This window comes from Canis lupus, chromosome 22 (assembly GCF_011100685.1).
Source record: "Canis lupus familiaris isolate Mischka breed German Shepherd chromosome 22, alternate assembly UU_Cfam_GSD_1.0, whole genome shotgun sequence".
NCBI lineage: Eukaryota > Metazoa > Chordata > Mammalia > Carnivora > Canidae > Canis > Canis lupus.
Window position 1 is genome coordinate 7034197 of NC_049243.1, and position 11295 is coordinate 7045491.

The 11295-nt window shown below is 36.5% G+C and overlaps 1 long non-coding RNA gene across 1 annotated transcript; it reads left to right on the plus strand.

Annotated features, from left to right (window-relative positions):
• The first annotated feature begins 1692 nt into the window (after nucleotides 1-1692).
• On the plus strand, nucleotides 1693-8847 carry LOC119865123. Its single transcript, XR_005375985.1, has 4 exons — nucleotides 1693-1957; nucleotides 5003-5091; nucleotides 8068-8245; nucleotides 8710-8847. It is a non-coding gene; the product is annotated as an uncharacterized LOC119865123 (long non-coding RNA).
• The last annotated feature ends 2448 nt before the right edge of the window (nucleotides 8848-11295 follow it).

Here is an 11295-nt window from a genome sequence, read left to right on the forward strand (position 1 = left end):
GAACAGTGCTTTTTAAAGTGTTTTATATACTGAAAAATTAGGTAGAATGTTCTATCCTTTAAAAAAGAAAGCTATAATAAGCTTTATGAAAATACAACTCAATAAATGAGACTGTAGTATGGGAATAGAAAGAAAAAGGTATTAAAACTGGAAATCATAACATTTCTCTTAATAGAATATTGTATATTAATCATAAATTTAATGCATATTTAGGATAATTTGGGGAAATTCACTTTGTTTTTATTGTTTCCATATGGGTTATGCATAATTACAAGGTTTAACTATAATTTTAATATAATTTTCCCAATGACACACTTTATATCTTTCCTAATTACATTTGTAGCAAAATCATTTTCAGGAAACCAACTTCCTATGTCTATTATATTACTCTTTACACCACGGAATACAGCCTCTCTTTTAAACACTTTCAAAAATTCTTTACTTTTTTCTCTTAGAATTACAATATTACATTAGCTGATGGCACAGGGGTTTTGAGCACTTTTCAGAGTTTTGGCATTAGAGGTATCCTTAACCATGCTTATTAAGGTCTTACAGAGTGCTAATTTTTTCATACTAAGGGAGTTTTGAGCTTTCATTAGGATGTTTCCCAGATGCTTTAATTTTCAGATACAGTTTCGTACAATTATGGCTGCTTTATCCAGGGTTATTTGAAAAATAATCTACATAGAGAAATGGAAAAGCACCAAGTAGCTGATAAGCAACCATAGTAACATGATTTAATATCCCATGTACCAAAGGGAAAATGTGTATTCTGTGATATTAACTATTGTAATTGCTAATACATCATGATTTCAATAAATAAGTTCGATATTGTCCCCAGTACTTGAAATTGTAAACATTCTTTGAATCTGAATTAAAATGTAGCACTATTTAAAATGGTGTGCAGTAGGGAAGAGTGAATAAAAAAATGAAAGGCCAAATATACCTTATTAAATACTGGAAAAAAGTATTTATTAATATGCATATTACCAAGAGTAGGAATTCATTGACTGAGTTAAGAGAAAATATAAATTACAAAACATTATAAACAATATATTCTAATTACATTTTTAAAAAAGTGACTATTAGTTGTGTTTCAAGAAGCTAGGAATAGTTCGTTCATGTCCAGCCCAAGTACTGTTTCTCTGGGCTAAATATCCCCAGTTCTTTTTTTTTTTTTAATTTTTTTAAATTTTTATTTATTTATGATAGTCACAGAGAGAGAGAGAGAGAGGCAGAGACACAGGCAGAGGGAGAAGCAGGCTCCATGCAGGGAGCCCAAAGTGGGACTCGATCCCAGGACTCCAGGATCATGCCCTGAGCCAAAGGCAGACACTTAACTGCTGAGCCATCTAGGCATCCCTATACTGTATTTTTAACTCAAAGATTACATGTAGTTTTACTTAAAACACTTTGAATTTCATGGGTATATTTTTTCCCTGATGCTGAAAATCTTAGTAGCTAAATCACAATAACATGGGTATTTATTGTTTCAAAATAACAATGATTATGTTATTTTTAACAAAATTATTTCAGATCAATTTTTTATATAGACTCTAATTTCTTTTTTATATCTACATAGCTTTCCATTCTAAAGGATATCCGTAACTTACTCAATTCTTTTTTTTTTACCCTCCCCTGTCCCCATATAGCTTATTCAACTCTTAATGAACATTTGAATTGTTTCTAATCTTTTGCTTCTAAAAACAGTACTGTAATGAATGCTTCCTTGTGAAAATGTCATTTTTTAAAAAAGATTTTACTTATTTATTTTAGAGAGAGAGAAAATATGAGTGGAGGGAATGGCAGAGAGGAATAGAGAGAATCTCAAGCAGACTCCCCACTGAGTATGGAGCCCAACACTGTGCTCAATCCCAGGACCCAATCCCAGGACCCCAAGATCCCATGACTTGAAGTGAAATTGGATGCTCCATGCTCAACCAACAGAGCCACCCAGGTACCCCTGTCATTTTTTTTTAAGAGAGAGATATGGAGGGGGATGGTCGCAGAGGGAGAAGGAAAGAGAGAACCTTAGCCAGGCTCCACACCCAGCATAAAAGGCGATGTGGAGTTGGACCTCACAACCCTGAGATCATGATCTGAACTGAAATCAAGTGTCAGACACTTAACTGACTGAGCTATCCAGGCTCCCTGAAAATGTCATTTTCTATTTTAGCCAGTATATCTTTGGAATAGATTCCTATTCCTAGAAATAGAATTGCTAAGCTGAATTTTATATATAATTTATATATATGTATCTGTTTAAAGTATATACATAATTTTGCTTGATATTACCAGATTTTTCTCTGTGGTATTGAATCATTTTGTATTCTCACCAACAACATACGAGAATGCTTGCTTCTCCAAAATCTTGCCATCAGAGTACATTATCAAGCTTTTGGACTTTTGCCCACATGATAGGAGAGTGAACTTTTATATAAATGCATTTTAAGTGACATTTCCCTAATAATTGAATTTGTTCATCTTTCATACATTTAAAGGCCATAAGCATTTCTTTTTCTATGAATTCCTTTTATGTCCCCCCCTCCTTTTCTTTAAAGATTTTATTTTTTTATTCATGAAAGACACAGAGAGAGAGAGAGAGAGAGAGAGAGAGAGAGAGAGGCAGAGACACAGCCAGAGGGAGAGGTAGGTTCCATGCCGGGAGCTTGACGAGGGACTCGATCCCGGGTCTCCAGGCTCACGCCCTGGGTTGAAGGTGGTGCCAAACCGCTGAGCCACCCGGCCGCCCTCTGTTTACCCTTTTATAAAAATTGAGTTGATGTTTGTCCTCTCCGACTGACTTACTTCACTCAGAAAGGGAGACAGAACGTAAAGACTGCTAACTCTGGGAAACAAACTAGGGGTGGTAGAAGGGGAGGAGGGCGGGGGGTGGGAGTGCATGGGTGACGGGCACTGGGGGTTATTCTGTATGTTGGTAAATTGAACACCAATAAAAAATAAATTAAAAAAATTGAGTTGATGTTTTTCCTTCTCAATTTTTTTGGACCTCATATAAGCAATAATAAACCTTTGTGGTTGTTGTTTATTGTGGTAGAAAATATATGTAACATAAAATTTATCATTTTAACAATTTTTTATGAGTACAGTTCAGTAGCATTAAGTACATTCACATTACTGTATTGTTATCATCAACTCTCAGTCCCAGCCACATCCAGAACTTTTTCATCTTCTCAAACTGAAATTCTGTAGTAATTAAATGGTAACTCTCCATTCGTCCTCCTCCTAGTCCCTGGCAACTACTATTCTGTCTCCATGAATTTGACTACCCTAGGTACCTCACATAAGTGGAATTGTATGCCATTTGTCCTTTTGCGTCAGGCTTATTAATTCACTTAGCATAGGGTCATGTTTATCCATGTTGTAGCATGTTGTAGCATGTGTCAGGATTCCTTCCTTTTAAGCTGAATAATATTCCATTGTGTGTGTGTATATATGTATATATATATATATATATATATATACTATATTTTGTTTACTCAGTCATCCCTTCATAGACATTTGAGTTTTTTCTACCATTTTGCTATTTATGAGTAATGCTGCTATGAACATTCATGTACAAATGTCTGTTTGAGTCCCTCCTTTTAATTCTTTTTGAGTATATACCTAAAAGTGGAACTGCTGGATCATATGGTAATTCTGTTTAGTTTTTCTGAAAAACAACCATACCTTTTCTACAAAAGCTGTACCATTTTATATTCCCACCAGAGCAGTATACAAGGTTTTTCAACTTCTCAACCTCTTCCAGCACTTATTTTATAATAGTCATCCTTATGAATATAAAACTGTATCTCATTTGGTTTTTATCTGCATTCCCCTAATGTTTAGTGATGTAGAGCATTTTTCATGTGCTTATTGGCCATTTGTATATCTTCTTTGGAGAAATGTCTGTTAAAGTCCTTTGTCCATTTTTCAATTTAGTTGTTTTTGTTGGTGGTGGTGAGTTGTAGTTCTTTATATATTCTAGATTATTAATCCTTTATCAGATATATAGTTCAAAAATGTTTTCTCCCACTCCATGAATTGATTTTCACTCTGTCCTTTGATGTGCAGAATTAATTTTGATAAAATCCAATTTATCTATTTTTTTTGCCTCTGCTTTTGATTTCTTTTTTTGTTTTTTAAAGATTTTTTATTTATTTATTCATGATAGTCACAGAGAGAGAGAGAGAGGCAGAGACACAGGCAAAGGGAGAAGCAGGCTCCATGCACCGGGAGCCCGATGTGGGATTCGATCCCGGGTCTCGAGGATCGCGCCCTGGGCCAAAGGCAGGCGCCAAACCGCTGTGCCACCCAGGGATCCCTGCTTTTGGTTTCTTATCCATGAGATCCTTGCCAAATCCGATGTCATGAAGATTTTCCTCTATGTTTTTTCTAAAAGTTTTATTGTTTTGGTTCTTACAGTTAGGTCTTTGATCCATTTCTCTCAATTATTGTATTTGATGGAAGGTAAAGGTCCAACTTCATTCTTTTGCATGGGAATATCCAGTTTCCAGCCCTCTTTGTTGAAAAGATTCTCCTCTCTCCATAGAATGATCTTCACACACTTGTCAGAAATCATTTGCCATATATATGAAGGTTTGTTTCTGGGTTCTGTATTCCATTTCATTTGTCAGTATGTCTGTCTTGATCTCAGAATAATCTTTTGTTTGTGATGCAAGTAGCAAATATTTATTTCAGTTTGTCATTAATCTTTTTACTTTGTTTAGGGTACTTATTTTTTGCCACGCAAAAGTTGTTTAATTTTGTATGTAAAGTTATCAATGTTTTTCTTTATTGCTTCTGTATTTCATGTCATAGGAAACTTTTCCCTGTGCTTAACTTATAAAGGAATGTGCCATGTTTTTTCCTAGTATATGAACAACACTATAAAGTTCAGAGAAAAAGAGTTGAGCCCTTTCAGCAGAAACATGATAATAAATTGATAAAAGACTACACGAGGACTTCTGGTCAAGTTAGAATGTGATCTTTTGTTTAATAGGAATGGCGATAACCCTACTGCTGCTGAGGATAATAATGATAATTGCTAGCTGTCAAGTGACTTTATAATCTGTACAAGGAACTGTACAGGTAAGTATAAACAGTCTTTGTACACAGTAAGTAGAAAGAAGGAAGGAAAACTCAATTGTGAATAGCTTTAACTTCGAAGTTATATAAGCCTGAGTTCTAATACATGTTTTACTAGTTTAGTTCCAAACCATCACTTACTGGTGGTGTGACTGGGCAAATCTCTTACATCATTAGGTCTCAATTTTAAATCTGTAGAGTGGGAATAATAATAGGATTTACATCATGGACTTAAAGAGTTAAATAAGATAATGTATATAAAGTCTTTAGACATTAACATTAAGTATTTGGTATATATTAACTACTATTAATAAAATTAGTACTAATTATTTTATAAATTTCTCAATTTGTGAATAAAATTACTGGAGCAATGAGAAATTAGGTAAAGTCATATAACTAATAAGTGTCAGAATTGGTATTTAAACACAACCTCAGATCTGTTTTTAATCCAAAGTTCTTATCCCTCCATTATATCAGTTGCAAGTCATTTTTACATGAATGTCGACTTTTAGAAAAAGCCTATAATAGATGGACTTGGTTATTAAGGGAATTCTCTTCTGATTAGACACAACGGCAATTACCCAAGAAACTTAGTGTATAGAAGCATTATGCATGACTCCATGATCTTCGCCTCTTTTTCCACAAATGGAAATAATCAAAATTTTAAAGCTGAGAAGTCAGAGAAAGATAAGGACTGAAAAGGTGTGACCAGATTGAGTAATTGAGATCTTATGGTTGATTTCTGAGGCAGAAATCACATGTGTAGAGTTAAGGACTGAGTTTATTTGGTAGGCTGGTCCAGGGGCTAAGATTAGACAAGCTTTCTGGGGCATAGTAGGGAGTTAGGAGAAACCCCAGCAGGGAGGCAGAAGATGGATGGTGTGAAACATTTACTGCCTATGACTCATATTTCCATAAAGGGAAGAGAATGTCCAATCTACTCTCCAGGAATGGAAAATTATGGGAGGAACATTTCTAGCTTATCTTCCATCCCAACAGATAAGTGATTTTTTTAAAAAAAATTAATTTGGAAGAAGGCTTAGCCCCTGACTCTTTCCTATAAGCTAGCTTGCAAACCCAGTTGAGCAACAGTAATTCTAGGCTGCCGTAATAGGACAAAATTCCATTTAATAAAGCTTTTGGCCCAAACATCTACAGACACATCTCCCAATCAGCTTTACCAATAATGCAGTTAACATTTTGATGTCTATTTGTCCAAACATGAAAGGAGGAGAAAGGAGTGTAACAGGGGTCAGCAGTAGGCTGAAACAGAAGATAACAGGTGATTGGCTTCAGCAAGTTCTAGTAGTAGTGATATAAGCAGAATCTGTTTCTAGGTTGGAGCACTTGACACAGAGATTCAGAACTGGGAATCTAAAGGGTGATCATTGCTTCCTTATGACTAGATTTAACGTAGAATCTAAGCACAAGCTCACCACTTAGGACTGGAATCTGTGGCCTCAGGTGTGAGGACTGGAGGAATGCCATGCATCAAAATAAGAAAGCAGATAGATGAAGGTAACATATGTTGATTGTGTCTTTGAGAAATAAGATAGTAAATGAAAAGCCAGAAATACAACAATAATTTATAAGTAGCAAGAATGGTTAAGAAGAGGGTTTTCTAGGGTCTGGGAAATCTGACTATGCTTGCAGAGCTCTTGAAAAGGGCAAACATTGAAGATGCAAGACAGTAATCCATGGAGTGGATCCTGGAAGGCCAGGTGGGAAGAGGCTCCAGGGTAGAGAGGAAAGGAGTAACCTTGAGGAGAAAGATCACATCTGAGAAAGAATGGGGAAAAAAAGAGAGTGACTTTAAGAAAAAGAATTATTTTCTTTAAGTTTTTATTTAAATTTCAGTTAGGGGATCCCTGGGTGGCGCAGCGGTTTGGCGCCTGCCTTTGGCCCAGGGCGCGATCCTGGAGACCCGGGATCGAATCCCACATCGGGCTCCCGGTGCATGGAGCCTGCTTCTCCCTCTGCCTGTGTCTCTGCCTCTCTCTCTCTCTCTCTCTCTCTCTCTGTGACTATCATAAATAAATTTAAAAAAAAATAAATTTCAGTTAGTTAACATACAGTATAATATTAGTTTCAGGTGTACAATATATTGATTCAACACTTCCATACATCACCCTGTCTGTGCTCATCACAAGTGCCTTCCTTCATCCTCACCACCTAGTTCACTCATCCCCCCACTCATCTCCCCTCAAGCAACCATCAGCTTCTCTATAATTAAGAGTCTTGTTTTTTTGTTTTTGTTTTTTTTTTTACTCTTTTCCCCTTTGTTTTATTTGTTCTTTTTCTTAAATCCCACATATGAGTGAATGCCATTTGCAATGATTTAGGAGCTAGAGAATATTATGCTAAAGGAAATGAGCCAGTCAGAGAAGGAAAAGGAAATCTAGGGAAGGAAGGATGTGGAAAGAGTTCTTGTTTAGATGAAGAGGAGAGATAACAGCCAAGGGTGATGGTGAAGAGTTAGCACATTTGAGGAGAAAGAAATGGTGTATAAATCTATGAAAAAGGGAATTGGAATTAATGATCTAAGTGATATGGATTAGGGTAAATCCATGGTGAGCCTACTAAAATCAGTTTTGCCATTTTTATTCTGCTATGTTCTGTTGTCTATGATTAGGAGGCACAGCAAAAGATGGGTTGGGAATTGGATTAAGTAAATTCAGTACATTGAATACATTTTAACTTTTCTCTCTTAATAATTAATTTTTACCTCAGGGTCACATTTTAAATAGCTGTTCTCTAAATATGGTAGTATCCTGCTAAATATATACGTTTCTGAAGATAAAGCTGACCTCAAAACATAGCTGGGAAGTAGTTTGTTTGGTTTGTTGGTTTATATTAAAACTCAATTCAGTATCTCAGAGTACAAGTAGAATGTTAATGCTTATTGAACACCTAAGAAATACTAGACATTTGCTTGGGTACCACAAAGAAATGTAACTTGATTTAATTAACTATTCCAAGGTTCTGGACCATTTATTCAAAAATTCGGGATCACTTATTCAACAATTGTATACATCTACTAACTGCATCTCTCTGCAACAGAATATCATGTGCAGTGTACATAGTTCTCTCTCTCTTTTATCTCACACTGTGCCAGTAAGACATGAAACAGATGAATCACTTGAGCAACACTGAAAGGGTAAGCATAATGAAGTATCACTATGTTTCAGAGAAATGAAAAGCATGAGCTATCTTTGGAATGATGGATAGGATTTGGATGAAGAGGAAAGGAAAAGATTAGATATTTCAAACCACAGCTGTTGTATGCAGGAACAACCACAGTACATAGGTCTGAATACTTTGGGGGAAGAGGTAAAAGAACATGTTTGAATCAGAGATACTGAGATTCAGAGGGTGGGTGGGTGAGTGTGGGAGGACTGTTTGGTGCAAGGAGAGAAGAGAACATATCCCTGAGAATCTACAGTATTCTTCATCTGCTAGTTGTCGCTCCCCTTGGTTATTTTGGGCATGAAATCATAATTGTGCCATCCTTCTTTATAGAGTGTTCTATGAATATTATTCTATCATAAAGATTTTCAAAACATGAAGTACGTAAGAATCAGTGTTGTCTGTAATCATTAATATAATTCTCTCTTCTTCAAGTAATCCTCAGCTGATCTACCCATTAGTCCAAGTTAAACTGAAACTACTATCTTCGGAGCAAGCCACAAGGCCTACAGGCAACCTAGACTTTTTTCTTTCTTAAGTTTTAAAATATATTAAATAAATATGAAGAGATAGCAATAGAAAAATTTAAGTTTCTCTTTTAGAGCCCAGAACTTGAGTTCAGATATTTTTATTGTTTTTAGCTCTTAAAGTAGCTAATGGGTTGATGCTTGAAAGTCAAAAGAAATAACCTGATAAATTTTATTTTGACAAATGCTTGAATAAAACCTGCCAGAACATATCTTATAATCCCTAAACCTACAGCAGGTCAGATATAACACCATGCTGACTCTGACAGTTGCATGAGCTGTAAGGGGTCTCAGGAGTTAATGTAATTTAGACCTACTCATCCCACCCACCCAAATTCCTGACTTTTCATACAGAGCAGCTAGATAGGTGGTCTGGTGCATGTTGCCACACCTTTTGGCCCATTCTTCCCATCTTACCTTTTATTTTATTTTATTTTATTTTATTTTTTAAAAACTTTATTTATTCATGAGAGACAGAGAGAGAGGCAGAGACAGGCAGAGGGAGAAGCAGGCTCCATGCAGGGAGCCCGATGTGGGACTTGATCCCGGGACTCCAGGATCACGCCCTAGGGCAAAGGCTAGCACTAAACCGCTGAGCCACCCAGGTTGCCCTTACCTAACATTTTAACATGTTGATTCATTTAACAAAAATACTTGCAGTCGCTCTCTGCAAACTAGTAGAATGCAGTATAGAAAAACACATGTGGTTTCTGAAGTTCTAGAGTTTATAACTGAGCACAGAAGGCAGATGTTAAATAATTATAAGATTAATTATTGAATAATAAAGTTGGCAAGTGCTCTGAAGAAGTCAGGAACCCCTATGAGAATGACCAAGTTGGGGAACTCAACCAAGTTTTGAGTTGTCCGACTAAGGATTGCTGCACATGTAGCAATTCACTGCCCCATAGAGATTCTAGAATGTAAAGAACAAGCAAATTACCATCAAAAAACACTTATTTTTGCATTTACAATGTCTCATCACTCTCAAAAGCACTTTATAAACACTAACTCTATCTTCATAACTTCCCTATGAAGTAAATCCTATTAATATAATCATTCTCATTTCATATGTGGGGAAACTGAGGCACAGAGACTCCAGGTAACTTGTGTATGGTCACACAGTGATATAATGGCTTAGCCAGAATTTGGACCCAGGTGCTTTCAACCACCATGCTCTGATGTTTTGATTACACAGTCTATATAAAGCATAAGGGAAGAAATCATCCATGTTCTAATGGGTGTCTCCTCCCTACATCATCTCAAAGAGACCTTATAGTATTTCTTTTTTTTAAAGATTTTATTTATTTATTCATGAGACACACACACAAACAGAGGCAGAGACATAGGCAGAAGTAGAAGCAGGCTCCTCCCAGGCAGCCTGATGCAGGACCCGATCCTGGACCCCGGGATCATGCCCTGAATCGAAGGCAGATGCTCAACCACTGAGCCACCCAGGTGTACCACCTTATAGCAATTCTGGATGATCTCAACTATAGCTACAGTCTCATCATTAGGTAAGCATAAGTCTAACTTTAAGTTCCTGTTTTGACTAAAGCTTCTCTTCTGTCAACTGAGGTCTGACTCCAGCCTTTGATTGGGTACCAGGAGTAGGACATGTAGGCTGTTTCTACTGCTGTCTTTTAATTCCAACTGCCGACACTGCCATCTCTCCTCCTCATCCCAGTGTGGAGGAGGAGGGCCTAGTAGAAAGAACAAAGACCTATTTACTCAGAGGTTGCTCTTTGTAGTTCTTTCAAATGTAGACTCTCCCCCTTAGGTTATATTACAGATTATTTAAAAAACCCCCATTCAACTAACTCTAGCCTATACCATTCTGTGTAGATACCTTCCAAATGACTTCTTACCATCCCCTGCAGCTGCTACTCTATAGTGGCACACCCACAGCCCCTCTCTGCTGGGGTCCTGTCACTTGAGCTGGCTCAAACCTGGCTTCCCTGTAGAGTTCACTTGGAGATGCACAAAATCTCAGAACAGTGACACATTTGGAGCCGGGGAGGTTTCCAAGAGAGGCAGAGGTTAATTTTTTTCTCCAAGCAGGAATGATAGAAAGTCTAGAGTCAGAAATTGTTAAGATATAGAAAATAAATGGATATTCATTACATTTCTGTGTTTATAGTTTGAGAGTCACACCTACTAAAACAATAAGTCCCTTATATGAATGTTGCCTCTGGAATTGTGTAACATATGGCCCTAAACATCTTTTAATGTATGCCAGATTATTGCCCATTATAAATTTCCTTGGACTTTCTTGAAAGAATTGCAAAGAAGGATACGTCGATCACCATTTTCCTGTAAGGAGGCTGAATGAACAATTTACTTTCCAATTTCTAACCATGGAAATTATAGTATCCAATGAAGAGTACCTTCTGGTTTCTCATTCAAGGCTTAAAAAAGTCTTTTTTTTTTTTTTAATTATTCATTCAATAAACATTTATTCTGCTCCTACTGAATACAAGGGCTATGAGGATTCAAA